Source organism: Drosophila persimilis, unplaced genomic scaffold (assembly GCF_003286085.1).
Source record: "Drosophila persimilis strain 14011-0111.01,24,50 unplaced genomic scaffold, DperRS2 tig00001333-arrow-arrow-pilon, whole genome shotgun sequence".
Classification (NCBI taxonomy): domain Eukaryota; kingdom Metazoa; phylum Arthropoda; class Insecta; order Diptera; family Drosophilidae; genus Drosophila; species Drosophila persimilis.
Genome location: NW_020825467.1, coordinates 136910 through 155185, shown reverse-complemented (window position 1 = coordinate 155185; position 18276 = coordinate 136910).

Sequence of the window (18276 nt, the reverse complement as noted above, 5' to 3'; positions counted from 1 at the left end):
TGAGTTTGCTGCTGTTGCTGTTGTTGCTGCTGACTCGAGCCTGAGTCACCTGGTATCTTTGCAACGTCATCCCGTGTGTATGGATCCATTTCCATACCTTCGCTGGGATGTCTGCTTTTTCCTGCATCGGCTGCTGCTGCCGTCGCAGTTTTGGAAAGAGTTTTGGCCAGTTTGGTTGCAATAGTGGGCCCAATATTCGTTTAAACCGCCTCTATCACTATAGCAGCAGTGACAGATTGGGGACGCTTGGGTCGGTTAGGCGCAAAAACGAGTTGGAGACGATTACCGCGGAGCTTGGGTTAGACAGTGCTGGAACGGCATCGACGTCGGTGCCGCGCAGAGAGACCAGCACGGTAGCAAGGACCCATCAACGAAGAGGCCCACCTGGAACGAGGAGCATTTTAACGCTGCGATCACCGAGAAAATGGTCCGCTGGGGAATCGTGTTTGATGGGTCCGGCGATCCGTTAAGTTTCCTTGAGCACGTGCAAGAGAGGGCAGCCACTTATAGGATAGATCTACGACACTTATCACAAGGAATCCTCGTGTTGTTGACCGGTCGGGCCGAGAGTTGGTTTCGAACGAGCCGCCTCAGTGGAGAACCATGGGAGACCTTCCGCAAAGAGTTTTCAGAGTTTTTTTTGCCTCCCCGGTCCTTCAACGGCTAGAGGACGAGATCCGAACCCATTTTCAACAACCAAAAGAAGCGTTTAAAACGTACCTCGTGGACATTCGACTAATGATGCAGCGCGCGGGATACACCGAGGCTCAGGAATTGGAAGGATACCGATTCGACGTGATCACGGACCATCTCGCCCTGAAATGGATCAACTCGATCGACAACCCCACTGGACGGATAGCACGTTGGGCTTTAGAGCTGCAGCAGTATCAATTCGATATCCACTATCGCCGAGGGAAGCAAAACGTGGTAGCAGATGCACTTTCCCGCCAACCATTGGAGTTACTACATCAAGCTCTGGAAGAAGAGTCACAGTGCAAGTGGATCAGGAAAATGTAGGCAAGAATCAGACAGCAGCCGGGCAAATACGAAGACTACCAAAGCGAGAGTGGACAACTGTATCGGCGACTGCACACCGTGCCCGAAGAGGAAGACTCCACTCCATGGAAACTCTGCGTCGCTGCGGACCATAGACGACGCGTACTAAAGGAATGCCATGACCACCCGACGGCCGGACATCTACGAATCCGAAAAACAAGCACACGAGTCGCCCAAAAGTACTACTGGCCAGGCCTGTTCCGAGAAGTCGCCAGATACGTTCGCCAATGCGTAGTGTGCCAAAAATACAAGGTGAGCCAGTTCAAACCGGCGGGGAAAATGTTCACCAGACAAGTTGACGAGCCCTTCAGCGTGCTATGCGCCGACTTTGTTGGGCCGTTGCCCCGCTCCAAACATGGAAACACCGTCCTCCTTGTCTTCTTCGACGCATTTAGTAAGTGGGTCGAACTGGTGCCTCTACGCAAGGCAACTACGCCACACCTGGAAAGATCGTTCCGAGAAAGAATCCTCAGCCGCTTTGGTACCCCTCGTACCTTCGTTTGCGACAATGGCGCAATACATCGACGAAAAACAGAACACTTGGGACGAGCTCTTGCCAGAAATCACGCTCGCGATTAACTCTATCGTGTCCGATTCAACGCGATTCAGCCCCGCGTTTTTGATCCAAGGTCGCGAGCCAAGACTGCCAGGCGCCTTGTATGATGAGGTTACGCCAGGAACGGGAACCAGCATCGCCGACCCGGAGTCCAGAGCCCGACAGATGAGAGGTGTTCGAAATCGTAAAAACAAACTGCGACAAAGCATCAGAGGAGCCAAAACGACATTACAACCTCCGCCGTAGGGAATGGAAACCGGCTATCGTATCCCAAGTGATGCTACGTCCCACACTCTGTCCAAAGCATCCGAAGGCTTCGCCTCCAAGTTGGCCTCGAAATTCGAGGGACCATACCGGGTGACCAAGTTTCTCTCTCCGAATCTCGTCTGATTACAGATTCTAAACGGAGGTAAGCAGCGATCAGCCAGTTTGAAAACCCTGAAGGCATTCTACCCGACCATCGACGAAGATGACGAAAAGACCGACCAGAGCAGGACGGACAGTGCAGGCGACCCGGACCGAACCAATATACAACAATCTTGATTACAACGCGGATCTACTCAAATCGCCGCAACGATGCTGACCCCCCGGATACACAGAGACGAACCAATCAGGAACCCGGATATCTTGCGAGGAACGATGCACCGAACGAGGCGTGCGTGGCTGCTCCTCCTGGACACATCCGCGTCAGGAACCCGGATATCTTGCGAGAAACGACGCATCGAACGAGGCGTGCGTGGCTGCTCCTCCTGGACACATCCGCTTCAGGAACCCGGATATCTTGCGAGGAACGACGCACCGAACGAGGCGTGCGTGGCTGCTCCTCCTGGACACATCCGCTTCAGGAACCCGGATATCTTGCGAGGAACGACGCATCGAACGAGGCGTGCGTGGCTGCTCCTCCTGGACACATCCGCTTCAGGAACCCGGATATCTTGCGAGGAACGACGCACCGAACGAGGCGTGCGTGGCTGCTCCTCCTGGACACATCCGCTTCAGGGACCCGAATATCCTACGAAGAAGCGGGCGTGGCTGTTCCTTCAAGGGCAAACCGCAACCGTGATTGTACCGAAGGGACCAACCAAGGCCGACATTTTGGAGATTCACATTAAGTCTATAACCACTCCGCCGCACTCATAGGGTATCAAAGTCTTCCTTGCATGTAGTCAACAAATCTATTCCTATTCACAGCTCATCGAACGCTAGAGACCCTAGAGAACGCTAGAGAACCACGACAAAAGCCACCCAGAGGTCCTCAGCTGGGAAAATCTACGCGGCGACGTCGTAAGCTGGCCACGCGTGGACCAGATCCCGGAGATGCACGATCCAGGCCCCGATCACGTCGATATTACGGGAGACGTGGCCACCAAGCCCTGGCAACGTCGTCAAAGCCACGTTCACCCACGCTCAGGGCAACAGCCGAGTCAACCCCGCAGAAGCAGCCGACTTCACCGCTCCGGGTCCGAGCCCCGACGAGGGGGCAGAGGCCATCAATATTCCTGACGGGCTGCCAGGTGCCACCGCTTCCGGCACTCTTCGAGGCTACTCTTGATATGCCCAACCTTCTCGAACGGATAGACGGGGCAGACATCGCCCCCGAAGATGCAGAACCGCCGGCCTTCAGCGACTTTGACGCCATCTGGCGTCCCGAAGACATCGCCCCCGAAGATGCAGGACCGCCGGCCGTCAGCGACTTTGACGCCATCTCGCGTCCCGAAGACATCGCCCCCGAAGATGCAGGACCGCCGGCCGTCAGCGACTTTGACGCCATCTCGCGTCCCGAAGACATCGCCCCCGAAGATGCAGGACCACCGGCCGTCAGTGACTTTGACGCCATCCTGCGTCCGGAAGACATCGCCACCGAAGACACAGAGCTACCAGACGCCAGCGATCTGGATGCCCTACTACATCCCGAAGGCGGCAGTCCGGAGATACCAGAAACGTCGACCCCCACCCCAGCTGTTCGTTGGGTGACTGGAGAGGCGGATTGGAGAGTACGTACGCCCGGCGGCCGGCTGCCCGACACCCTGAAGGCCCGGCTCCGGGCACAACTCGTCGACCCGCGGCGTAAAGATGTCCGATTCTTGGCAGAGGCGGACAACACCTTCTTCCAGGTCCACATCAGCAAGACGAGCAAAGTAACCATTCGCTCACGGGCCCCCCGAAGCAAGGAGAGGGTGTGAGGACCCATACTGGGAGCCTCACATAGTAATAAGCTAGTTAAGTTTTGCATAGCCGAAATCCCGCCAAACGGCCAGCTCCCACATAATAGCCGCAAAGAGAACAGCGAAGAGAGAGAGCCACGCTCAGCCGGCAACAGAGCAGATCTCTTTCGAAAAGTCCCGTTGGCCCAAAAAGGAACGCCAGGCGTGGTGAGAGCGTCGAGCGACCGTGGCGAGAGCGAGGAGTCGATTTTCGAAAGCGAGCGAAGACGGAACGCCGCGGAGTGACTAGAAAAGCAAGAAAAAGTGTTGAACGTGTGGCGCTGTTCTTATTTTTATTTTTATTCTCTTCTTTATTTTACGTCTCCTTTTATCTTCTTGTCGATCCGAATTAATTGCCCCATACTTATCGCAGTATTATATCGCATCAAAACTATCGCATAAAACCTATCGCATGAAACCTATCGCATAAAACCTATCGGGATCGGGGTTAATATCGGTAAGGGCTAATATGGGGTTGGTTAGGGTTAATATGGGGTTGCCTTAGGGCTAATATGGGGTTGCCTTAGGGCTAATATGGGGTTGCCTTAGGGCTAATATGGTGTTGCCTTACAGCTCGGCCATCCTGACAAATGGATCGCCCTCGATCCTTACAATTGGTTACTTTTATTTTCTACTAGGCTAAAATTATAAAATACAGATTAGTAAGAGATAGTTCTACACTGATCACGCCAATTTACATATTTCCGAAGTCGACAGGCTTCTATTACACCGTCGTACGGAATCTGAGATACTTGACAATTATCAATGTCAGTTATAACATATCGATCATTTGGTAAATTTTTTTTGATAATGTATGGTCCTTTAAATTTTGGTATAAATTTCTTATTTGTACCTATCGTAGTGTCAACGTTTCGTACGAGAACAAAGTCTCCTTCTTCAAATTCTATATGTTTTCTAATATTTTTATCATAATAGTGTTTTATCTTAGTTTGGTTTTCAGTTATTTTATCTAATACTCCTTTCCGAATTGCTATTAAGTCTCTATTTGGTTTTGGATTATTTTTGTCTTCTAGAAATTCCGTTAAAGCGTCAATATCACAGCCTCTTTGCTGAACACCGAATAGTACCACCGATGGTATTTCCCCAGTAACCGAATGTTTTGAATTGTTTATTGCATATTCCGCTTTTGTGAGTAGTTTACACCAATCTGAGTGTTGCAATGGTTCAGTTATCTTTGCTAACATACTTTTCATTGTTCTATTTACTCTCTCCACTTGCCCATTTGCCTGTGGTGAGGCAGTTGCTGCTCTAACATGTTCAATGTTGTTACTTAGCATGAACTCGCTGAATTCCAACGATGTGAAACATGAGCCCCTATCACTGACAATTCTCCTAGGTCTGCTGTAATTTTCAAAATATTTCGTTAAGCATGCGCAAACTTCCTTAGTACTAGTTGTGTTTGCAGAATACAATTTGACAAACTTTGTGAACCCATCAATGACTACCAATATGTGTTTCTTTTTATTAATGACTGAGGGGAGAGGTCCGAAATGGTCAATATGCAATGTGTCGAATGGAATTGGTCTTTTCGGTATACTATGTAATGAGCGATTGTTGGAATGGGACGGAAGGCTAAATGTAATACACTTAATGCAATTTTTTATAAAACTATCAACTTTTGCGGTCATATTCGGAAACCAATAATGTTTCTTAATTTCAGTTACACATTTTTCAACTCCCAAATGGCACAATTTTTCGTGAACAGTTCTTATTAAATTATTTTCCATTTCTGACGGGACATAAAGCAATTCGAAATCAGCATATTTTCTATAAACAATACCATCTTCCAATACGAAATTTTTTACTGGTTCTCTTTCTAACTTATCCTTTAACTGAATTATAGTGCTATCTCTATTTTGCGTGACCTGAAGCTGAAAGTTGATGTCATCTATATCTATAACTGAAACTATTCGATCCTTATTATTGTTTTCCTGAACTGAAACTTTTGGTTCGTAACTGAATTCTGGACTTATTGTGGGGTATCTACTTAAGCCATCGACATGGGGCATGTTTTTACCACTTCGATGATTCACTGTGTAGTCATAATTTTCAAGTTCAAGGGCCCATCTAGCAATTTTTGAATTTACAGTTTTCTTACATAAGGTTAGAGTAAGGGCATTACAATCGGTTATTATTCGGAACGGTATTCCTTCAAGGTAAATCTTAAATTTATTCAATGAGTAGATTATGGCTAGAGTTTCTAATTCATAACTATGATACCTACTTTCTGCTGGCGTTGTTGCTTGAGAAAAATATGAGATTGGATGAAATTTGTTATCATCCTGTTTTTGTAATAAAATTCCTCCAAACCCTTCGGCACTAGCGTCACAATGCAGTTCTGTTTCTTTAGTCGGACTATACAGGGCTAGAACTGGTGCTGAGGCCAGTCTCTCACAGAGATAATTAAATATTGTTACACATTTGTCATCTAACTCAAATTTCCCTATAGTTTTTGTCAGAGCTTGCAATGGTTTGGCAACTTTCGAGTAACCCGGAATGAATCTCCTGAAGTAAGAGAAGAGTCCTAAACATTTTTGCATATCTACGGAATTAGTAGGTTTCGGAAGGTGCTTAATTGTCGTGATGTGATCATTATTTGGCTTAATTCCATCCTTGCTTAATGTGAATCCTAGAAATTCTATACTAGTGTAACAAAACAGACACTTGCTTAACTTGATTTCTAATCTATATTCTGCTAGGAGGCGTAATACTTTACTTAAGACAACAAAGTGTTCTTCTATAGTTTTTGTTCCGATTGCAATGTCATCCATGTATACAACTACATTTCCTTGTTTTATTAATGGGCCGAATATATTGTTTACAAATCGCTGAAAGACAGCTGATGCGTTTCGCAAACCGAATGGCATGCTAAGATATTCGTATTGTCCGTTTGGTGTCACAAAAGATGTGAATTGAATTGAATTCTCTGCCACCTTCACCTGGTGGAAACTACTTTTCAGATCCAGAAGGGAGAAATACTTATTACCTTCCATTCTCTCTATGCAATCATTTATAAGTGGCAATGGGTATCCATCCCTTACTGTTATCTTATTTAATTGTCTATAATCAACGCACAGCCTTTTCTCACCTGATTTTTTTTTTGTCAGTACAATTGCAGAGGTATAAGGGGAATCACTCGGTCTGATGTGGCCTTCAGTCAGCAATTCTTCAATAAGTTTGTCAACTACTCTTTTGTCATGATATGAAAGCTTTCTTGGTGTTGAATATATTGGGGCTTGTGACATAATTTTTATCTTCATTTCATACTTATGTTCAATGGCTGGTATGTTGGGCAGGTCTAAATAATTTAATTCAATTAATGTTCGAATTTCACTACGCGAGTTTTCACTAAGTTTGTAATCAATATTGTAATCCTCAATGTCAATTTGTTCTATATTGTAAATATTCTGAATATCGGAAGTTTGCTCAATTACATCTAGAAGCGCATTACTTATCGGAAGTTCACTGTTATTCGGGGGTTTTTTTTTAATGCTACCTGCTGTCTCATTCCCTAATTTGTCTAATTTATGGTCTAATGTTTCTGAATTATTAATTGGTGTTTTTGATTTTTGAAGGGGTTCATAACTATTAGCAGTGTCAACCGGATGCGTGGGAGTTAGTTGATCTAAGGCTATATCGTTGGAAACAATTATGCTAGGCGAAATGGTTTTTTTCTCACTTAATTTGAAACTTAAATTTTCAATTTTATTTCTCTCGGGCTTATGATGTTCATAAAATGATAATTTTAACTTATACTTCTTCAAAAAAGGTCTACCCAATAGCAAATCTTCTGACATGTATTCATCTGGCATAATGTAAAACAAAATCATATTTTCAATGTCATGATAGGTTACGTGTAAGTAAATTTTTCCGTAAGTGAAAAGATGTGAGCCGTTGACGCTACGTAGGTTTGATGGTAAAAGAGTGTATTTTTTGATGATTTGGAATCGTAATGTTGAAGCTCTCACAATATTAACGGCGCTGCCCGTGTCGAACATAGCGGAAAGAATATTTTTATAAGTTTTGCGTTTTGGATCAGTGTAAAAATATACTCCTACCTGGTCAAATATCGGAACAAATGGGTATTCGTCGCTGTCTTCATCTCTGGGAGTTTTCGGTTCCATTGCTGATTTGGTGTACTTTTGCTCCGGACACGTCTTTATAGTGTGGCTGAGAGAGCCGCAACGGAAGCAGGACCCCTTCGCACGTTTGGGAGCCTTGCAATCTGAAGCGTAGTGTCCAAACAACGAACAATTGTAGCATCGCATCTCACCATTCGATGTTAATGAAGATTGTGCTGAAGCTGAAGTTGAAGCTGAAGTTGAAGCTGAAGAGATAGTCGATGAGTTCCACTTTGGTTTGTTTTTTGCTCTTAAGTCTGCATATCGATGAGATAATTCCTTAAGCTCATTGAAGGTCTTCGCTCCATACAGCAAGGCAATGGCTGGCGACGTGTCACGGAAACCGTCGATGATAAAGTGGACTGCTTCAATCTCACATACACTTGCACGCAACGCCAACTCTTGCATCTGCAAAATGTACCCCATAACGGATGTTTTTGCCGGAATGTAGAAAGTTTTCTGAAGTTGCATCACTAATTCGGTTGTCGAACATGCCTTGTCAAATGTTTTCAGAAAGTTGGTTTTAAATTGATCATAATTTTCTGAAGTGTCAAGCCGCATAAATGTGTCTGCCTCTGAATTTGGTGCCATTAATAAGCGTGCGCATCGTAGCTTGTAGGCGTCACTTTCATCAACAGCAGAACAAGCACGCTCTAATTTCATAATCCACAATCCAGCGTCTTGGTCCCTCGGATTCGAGAATGGGACCATTGCACGGATCACTTCTTTGACGCTGCTGCTCTCCGCCATTAGTTTTGTGAGCAAAGCCCTTTTTTGTAATATTCTAATGGCGGCATCTAACTCTTCTTCTTCTGGTATGCGTGCCTTGCCGACCACCGGCGTCAGCGTGTCGGCGTCGTTTTCCAAATTAGGGTCGGCCGGAATGTCAGAGTCGTTGTCGGCTGAAGCATTCAATTTGGTCGGAACTACAGGGCTGGTTGGACGATCAGGGACATAACCATTCTCGTACGCGAGTTTCTGCAGCTGCCGCAAAGTTGCATTGCTCGAGTGCGCAATTCCTTGCCCGTCCATCCAGTTCAAAAGCTGCTGCTTCTCAATAGCAGCGGGGTTCATACTGACTTTGATTAAAATTTTAATAACTGTAGGCGTTTTTAAAGTAGCTTTGGATTGCGTATCCCACTTCTGAAGTTGTGGCGCTGTTCTTATTTTTATTTTTATTCTCTTCTTTATTTTACGTCTCCTTTTATCTTCTTGTCGATCCGAATTAATTGCCCCATACTTATCGCAGTATTATATCGCATCAAAACTATCGCATAAAACCTATCGCATGAAACCTATCGCATAAAACCTATCGGGATCGGGGTTAATATCGGTAAGGGCTAATATGGGGTTGGTTAGGGTTAATATGGGGTTGCCTTAGGGCTAATATGGGGTTGCCTTAGGGCTAATATGGGGTTGCCTTAGGGCTAATATGGTGTTGCCTTACAAACGGCAGGGCGCCCAAGAAGAGAGGAGAAGCATGGACGAGCTGCGGGAGCACCGACGCCGGATCCGCGGGTGAGCTGGCCGATGGCCCAGGTAGTAGTAGAAGTAGCAGGGAGTGCGAGGGAAACCAAGCCAATAAAACTTCGATCACATGACTAAGAATCCTACTGCTTCCATTTGCTTTCCCCGGTCGGACCACCGGCTGTCCCTACGCTCCCGCCCTGACTCTGGCAACAGGGTTTCTACCCTGCTGGAGTGAGAAGCGGTATACGTTCTCTCCCTTTACTCCTTTACTTTCTGGCAACGACGTGCGCTTGTTTTGTAAAGAACATAAAAGGTTTCGATACAATCCGTCCCCCGACTTATAATGAGAGCATCGCACCACACCCCGCAACCAACGCCCCCCTCCGCAAGCAACCACCGATCAACACGCGCCAACCCCATAACGATGACAAAGACATCAGGTCACGCGAACTTTCCAAGCCATCGGCCGAGTGCGGTCTTCCGGGTTCATCGACGGAGGAAAGTCGACGCCGCGAAAATCTGCAACGATCACCAAGAACGGCAAAGTGCACCCCGACGCGGAAGTGCATTTGTCAAACCCGCAGACCCAGCAATACGGGCCTATAAAAAGACGGCGACGAGAACCAAAGAGCAACTTACGCGGAGACCCGGTCCGGAGTACAGACGCGGTACCCGAAACTCACAAGAAGACATCGGCGACAATTAAAATAAGTTCATTGAAACCGCTAGGAAGTACAATAAAGTGTCGAATTATCAAAGTAAAAACACCCGATTTCGTAAGTTCGCTCCAATTAGTCGAGGCACCGACGCCACCCCGCCCCGAGTCCACGCAGCCGTTTCGTATGCACGACTAGCGACGCCCATTCTAGCCCGATCCGCCCCTCTACGATAGGCCGCCCCCCGACGCCGCCCTTACGGTTCCATCCAATTTCTACAAATTTCTTGTGGATTGGCCCCTGGACGGGACTGAGCTTACCTCAGCCTGAAATGGGTTCATCACAGTTTACATTTGAAAATTGCATTGTAAGTAATAAAATTATAAATTTAACAAATAGCTGTATTAATTATAATTTCTTTACCCATTTAATTACAGCGGACGTATATATAGGTATGAACCTCTATCATCAGCTCACTGGATGGAATTGAGTCTGTAGAAGTTGGCTTGAGCAGGTGTCAAAATAAAGGACCCGGTGACTTCATCAGGCTGCTGCAGTCTCAGGGGAAGTATAAAGCCGCACCGTATGTGAGTAAGTATTCGATTGTTACAAATTGCTTCGCCTATATGCTTCCAGAGGGCGTGTCTTTCGGTGTGCGCCTTTCCACCATTGGCACACTGGACGGCGGTGAAATTTCAGAAGGTGACCTGGGAGCGGTCTGCTGCAACTGCTGCAATGAGAAGAAGAATCACCAGTGACTGTTGGACAGGCCTTCGTTGGATGCTGGATATACTGCGGTGCGGATTTGGCGAGCCAGTCAAAAGGCGATTAAAGGGTCGGAAATGTGCATTGCAGTCGGCTCGCTGCGCCCAGGATAGCTGGCCACCGGATGGACTACTCGCCTCCGCTTTCGCCGTGGATTCACCAGGAGGCCGTCAGTATCTGTGCTGTTTGCCTGTAGATAGAAGTAAGCAGAGTTATTGCCATCCAGATTGGCATTGATGATTTTTCGTCTTTCAGATTTTGGAGTAGCATAGGCTGCTGCAGGCTGCGGAGTGGATTCGGAGAAGTTGCCAAAAAGTCATTCCGGATACATCATTCCGGTCAATCCCGGCAGTAGGCGAGGCCCTTATAGAAGATGGCGTGGGAGGCCGCTCGCTGCAGGAAGCCATAGGAATTACAGCAGGATAGCAGGCCAACGGATGGACTGCTGGGCGCCAGATTTGCATTGAATGCACCAAGAGGCCGTCGGTAGCTGTGATATTTGCCTGTAAATAAAGGTAAGCAGAATTATTGCCATCCAGATTGGCATTGATGATATTTTGTCTTCTTTTAGGTATTGGAGTGGCCATAGCTTTTGGTTGTGCAGCTTCTACACACACAGATGAGGCTTCCTGGTGAGAATTTGTGCGGGCTCGGCTTTCTTCGGCGGCAAATGCTGCGTCCATCTCTTCGTCGAGCTCCTTCTCAAGTTGCTGCTGCAGGGACTTCATCTGCTCTTCGAGAAGCTGCTCTGGAGTAGGCGGAGCGAATTTGTGTGGTTCAAGCGGAGTCATTATGAGCCTTTGTATGTATTCGGGCTCAAAACGAATCTTCTGCGCCATTTCTAATCGATTCATTTCTCCTCTCCTGAGACATTGCGCCATACGATTAACCCAGATTATTGAGGGTCTCTCCTGCGGGATACCAAGGGCTATGCGACGCTCTTGTTCAAGGCGTTTCCGTTCGACAAGTGCTTCCTTGACTTGGGACTCCCGGAGTTGGCGCTGTTGTTCAATTTCAAACTGCTCGTGTCTGATTAAAGTTGGCAGCAGTAGTTGTTGTTGTGCTGCCTGCTGCAGGAGTTGTTGTTGGAGAGGCCGAAAGTGAGTTTCCAGCTGCTTTGTGTATCTTGGCCGGTCAAGCCTTTGAGGAATGAAGGGCTGCATGATGAGTCTGTTTGCTTCCAGATTTGGATGGCGAAATAGTGAAGCTGCTAGCCTGCCGCTGGCTTTATCAAAGGTTTCTTCTGCAGAGTCAATGTTGTGTGCATCTCGGATAACTTGATTTCTTGTGTACCTGCTAGCCTTTACGATTTTTCGTAGGAGTTGGTTCTGTGCGCTTTCTACCCTGCAAAATTGTGATTCGCATACTAATGCTCCCCATACAGGTAAGGCATATTGCCATATTGGGGCGATTAATTGTTTATAAATAACCATTTTGCATCTTTTAGATAGCCGGCTCTGATGACCAATGATCCAGTTCAGTCTCATGGTCTCGATCGCCTTGTGTAGAGGACATGGACCGTTTTGCTGGTATTAAGGCTGATGCACCATTTGGAAGCCCAGGCAGTGAAGTGTTCAAGATAACACTGATTTGTTCTAACCGCTGTACTGGCTTCTTTTTTAGCACATAGGATGATTGTGTCATCTGCGTAAGTAGAAAGCATCATGTTGTTGTATATATTCGACTCAATGCGGTAGCGGCATATCCGACGTGAAGACTGTGTAGAGTACAGGGTTGAGGACGCTACCCTGGGGCACTCCTGCGCAAATCCTTCCAGGTCTCGAGCGTATTCCATTGTTTCCGTTTACAAAAAATGTTCTATCTGCCAAGTAACTTTTTAAAACGTTGTAATATGTAAACGGGAGTAGCTTCGCTAGCTTAAGTAGTAGACCATTATGCCAAACTCGGTCAAAGGCTTCGCTCACGTCAATAAATACGGCAGAACAAAATGACTGTTTCTCATATGCATCAGGAACGTGTAACGCGTGCCAGTTGCTGCTCCGTACTATGTTCTCTCCTGAATCCAAACTGATGAGAGGGAAAGGCCTTCTCAAAGTCTTCGCATTCAAACATTCTTTTCATGAGCAAGGTTTCAAAGATTTTAGAGAAGCCAGCCAAAAAGCTAATCAGTCGATAAGAGCCAACTTCATTTGCATTTTTGCTCGGTTTTTTAATCATTTCCATTGTTTGGGGAAATGGCCATGTCTCAAGATGCAATTGTAAATATTTGTCAAATGAATAATTACCTTTTGAGGTAACGCTTTAATGACTCTGTTGTTTATTTGGTCCATGCCAGGAGCCTTTTTGATTTGTAGAGATTTGATTTCCATCATTTTCGCTTCTAGCTCTTGCTTAAGCCGGTTGTGTATTTTTCTTGCTCCCGCATTCTCCGCCCTTTGCCTAAATATCATACAACATTGTTGTGACTTTGTTTTGATATATTATCGCATCTCTTTAATTTGATTCTACTTTGTGTTAAACACCAGTGTTTTGTTAGTAAACAAGTGTTTAATATAAATTCAATATTGCAATCGTAACGCATCGGACTCGTGCAGGCAATTTGTTATTGTTTTTTTGCTCAGTCTGCTTTTCGTTATCGCTTCTTCGGTGTGCACTGTTCTCGCGCATCAGCGTTTGCATCGCCCACACTCTCTCGTGAGCATAAGCGGGCTGCTCGCATTGTTGCTCTCACTCTCTCTGGATTGCTTATACACTCCCTCTCTGTGGACTTTTCTTTTGTGTCTCTGTTTTGGTGAGTTTACTGCTCGTTTTCTGCACTTCGTTGGATCATCTGCTTTGAATTATTGCTGCTGCAGCTGATTGTCTGGCTCGCTCTGCTGTCTGCTCTCCTACTTTACCTGCGATCTAACTCCGCTCTTTTATTATTCGTGCACAGTGATTCTACTGCTGTCAATAATGGCAATCGTTTGTAGTGCAAAGAAATGTGAATTCGGTGGTGTTATCATTGGTGATTCATTTCTCTGCTGCTGGCTGTGCAACAATTTTGCCCACATAAAATGTGCTGGTGGTGGAAATTTTGGCCGGTTGAATGATCTAATCTCGAAACGCATGGGCCTGTCTTGGTCATGTCTGGCTTGTCGGGAGATTGAGGCCGAAATGCGCACATTTATGAGACAGACTTGAACTGGGTTTCTGGATGTCCGGAAACAATTTGTTGCTCTCAACGAGAATTTTCTTGCCCTTGAATCACAGTTTCTTGGGCTCAAACTCTTGAGCGAATCGCCTAGACGGAAAATTCCGCATAATGATACCAATCTCTTGCAACCTAATCCGATTGGTACGCCTGCCTCCCACCTTAATCCATCGGCAGCATTTCCGTTTAGTCATGCCACGCCGTTGTCTGTAAATCCGCCAACGGTGGCTCCGGAGTTCTTTACACCGAGCAATGTGGCCGTCACTTCTGACGCGGTGAGTGCTCCTAGTGCGGGTGTGCTGGTTGCTGACGACGTCTTGCCAACTCCTGCTCCAATTCCTGCTCCAATTCCTGTTCCAATTCCTGCTCCAATTCCTGCTCCAATTTCTGCTCCAATTCCTGCTACAACCATTGCTGCCAATTCCTCTGCCCTTGGACCGAGATCTCTTTTAGGAGTGGCTCCACCATCTCGATCTCGCTCGGGACTTCAACTTAGAGCAGTGGTCCCTCGGAAAGCAATATTTGTTTCTCGTCTTATTCCTGAGGCTACAACAGAGGATGTTAAACAACATCTCTCCTCTAAACTTAACACCTCGCCTGTTGATATAGTTGTGACTAAATTTACATTTAAACATAAGCGCAACATATCATCATTTAAAATTCTTCTCCCTGATTCTTTACTATCCAGTTCTCTAAAACCGTCAATATGGCCTGAGCATACAATTGTGCATGAGTTCCTTCTCAAAGATTCGAACTCGAATCCTAGAATAACTGAACATGCTCCAAAAAACTGAGGTACTATTTTTCCATGCACTATCAGAACGTTCGCAGTTTGCTGGGAAAATTGCGTCAAATTCATACTAATAGCGCGTCCTTTGATTTCGATGCCATCGCGTTTACCGAAACCTGGCTTAACTCCTCTGTCAATGATCATGAAATTTTCATTGATAGTTACACTATTTATAGAATGGACCGCCCATCTTTTGCAGGTGGGGTTCTGATTGCAGTTAAATCTGTTTTCTCATCTGAGTTATTCCCATTTAATAACATTCACGGAATTGAATTTGTTGCAGTCAAAGTTCGTGTTGGCTCCGCATTTTTCTATTTAACCTGCTCTTACATTCCTCCCAGGTCTGATGCTGAGCTTTACTTACACCACCTCTCAGCAATTAACATTGTTGTTTCTGCATTAGGGTGCCATGATCGAATTATTGTCATGGGGGACTTTAACCTCCCATTTCTTTCTTGGCGGCCTTGTGATGACGCTAACCTATTGTTTCCCAATTGCCATAATGACTTTATCAATGGGCTAACGGATAGTTCCCTTGTCCAAATTAATGCCGTTAAAAACATGAGGGACAGACTTCTTGACCTCGTTTTTGTTAACGATGGTTCTCTTGCTACGGTATCTAGAGCAAGTCCAATATCTCTCCCTGAAGATCCTTACCATCCAACTTTGTTGATATCACTGGAGTGTACACAATCTGGATGTGTTGACAGTTCCATGGCTCCTTGTCACATAAAGTGTTTTCGCAAAACAAACTTTATCGATTTAGATCTACATCTCTCGCGTGTTGATTGGTCGTTTCTTTATTCATTACCGAACATAGATGCAACTGTTAACTCGTTTTATAGTTCTATTTACTCCGCCCTAAATACGTTTGTTCCAGATATCACTGTACCTGTATCGTCCAAGCCTCCTTGGTTCTCCAAGTATTTATCATACTTAAAAAATAATAAATCCCGGCTCTATAAAAAGTACCAGAAGTCGGGCTCCACGTTGGCTTTAGCTCTATACTCCTCCGCTCGCTCTCTGTTCCTTGCCGTCAATAGTCAGTGTTATAATCATTACCTTTCACAATGTAGTAGAAACTTTCGTAGTGATCCTAAAAAATTCTATTCGTTCGTTAACTCTAAGCGCAAGTAAAACGTTTTTACTCCGTCCCTTCATTACCAGAACAAAACAGAAGCTTCAGCTGTTGGTATTGCTAATTTATTCGCTAACTTTTTCCAAACAACGTACTCGTCTCATATTTACAACGCATCCACTCCGTATCCGTACCAGCTACCTCAAGCTAACAGCATTTTTCTGCCCTTTTTCGAGGAAAGCGTTGTTCTGGAAGGTTTGTCATCTATGGACATATCGTTTTCTGCGGGTCCAGATAAGGTACCAAGTTGCATCTTAAAACACTGTGCCCAGTCCCTTTGCAAACCCTTGACCTTTCTCTTCAACCTCTCTTTGGAACAGTCTTGTCTCCCAGTAATTTGGAATGAGTCCTATATCATTCCGCTTCACAAAAAAGGTTCAAGATCAAACATTGAAAACTATCGTGCCTGGTCACCCGGCAACTGCAACATCTTTGTTGCAGCTTGATATCTCCGTCGCAACACGGTTTTTTCAGACATCGTTCAACATCGACTAACCTTCTTGAGTTTTCTAACCTAATCCACCGTGGTTTTCAAATTGGTTCGCAGACGGATGTAGTTTTTACTGACTTCAGCAAGGCATTCGATTCTGTGAACCATGCTCTGCTTATTCACAAGCTCTCTTTATTAGGGTTCCCAACGAATCTTCTAGATTGGATTTTGTCCTATCTCTCTAACCGCACTCAACGTGTTTTGTTTTCTAACGTGTTGTCAAATACTGTAAATGTTACTTCAGGTGTGCCACAGGGAAGTCATCTGGGCCCGCTTCTGTTCATTTTATTTGTGAATGACCTTCCTCAAGTCATAACATACTCTACTACACTAATGTATGCTGATGATGTCAAAATCTGTCTTTCTTACTCTGATTGGTATTTGCACACACGCCTTCAACTTGATCTAAGTGAACTACTATTGTGGTGTTCAACTAATCTTCTTTTTCTGAACCTTTCCAAATGCAAACTTATGACATTTTACCGTCGCGCTCCTCATTTTGTCCCATATGTTCTAGGAAATCATGTCCTTGAACGAATTTCGAGTTCAAATGACCTCGGAGTCCTTTTTGATCATAAGATGTGTTTTAACACCCATATAGCTGCAACTGTAAATAAACCTAAGGGTGTTTTAGCGTTCATCAAGCGTTGGTCCAAGGAGTTTGACGACCCGTACGTTACAAAACAACTGTACATCTCGTTAGTACGTCCTATATTGGAGTATTGTTCTTGTGTGTGGAGCCCGCAGTATAAAGAACAGCAGGCTGTTATTGAATCCGTGCAAAAGCAATTTTTAATTTTTGCCCTTCGGAACTTTAACTGGGACTCAGGTAGAATCTTGCCACCCTACCGGTCTAGGCTAAATCTTATTGACCTGCCGTCGTTGCACCATCGCAGAATATGCAATGGCGTAATGTTCGTGCACAAGCTCCTTCTTGGGACTGTTGACTACCAAACTCTCTTGGGTCAGATTGACTTGGCCGTTCCATCTAGACTTACCCGTACTTTTAGGCCTATCCGTCTACCCATATGTAGATCTAATTATGCTGATCATGAACCTTTTAGGGTTTTATGCCATAATTATAACTCCCTCTGTCAAACCCTATCCCCTGAACTGTCTCTTAAACTAATTGCATGCAATATTTATAATCATTTAAATTTAGCTAACTTTTAACTTATCTTTTTCCGCCTTTAGTAACTAAGTACCATAATTAACAGATAATTGTTAATTAAATAAATAAATAAATAAATAACTTCATTGGGGGAAATAGGCATGAACGGGATCGTATTACATCGTATTCCCGCCCAAATTGTTGCCTCTGAAGCCAGGCAGGTTTAGTTGTTAAGCGTTTGAGCTGCGCTATTTCCTTACACTCCATAACTACCCTATTTCTAAATTCGTCGGAGTTTATGAGTTTTGGTGTGAATCTTTCTACTACTGCTGGGAATTTTCAATGGCCAGTTTGGTTCTGGCTGCCTCTTTAAAGTGTTTGTTAAGCGCCATAGTTTTTGCATTCTGTAAGGATCTTGAGCGTCTACGAAGGGCCTTTTTATACTCATTTTGAGTATCGGGGTATATTAGATTTGTGGTAAAAGTGTATGTGTGTAACGTCCAGAAGGAATCGTTTCCGACCTCATAAAGTATATATATTCTTGATCAGCATCAATAGCCGAGTCGATTGAGCCATGTCTGTCTGTCCGTCTGTCCGTCCGTCCGTCTGTCCGTCTGTCCGTCCCCTTCAGCGCCTAATGCTCAAAGACTATAAGAGCTAGAGCAACGATGTTTTGAATCCAGACTTCTGTGATATGTCACTGCTCCAAAAATATTTCAAAACTTTGCCCCGCCCACTTCCGCC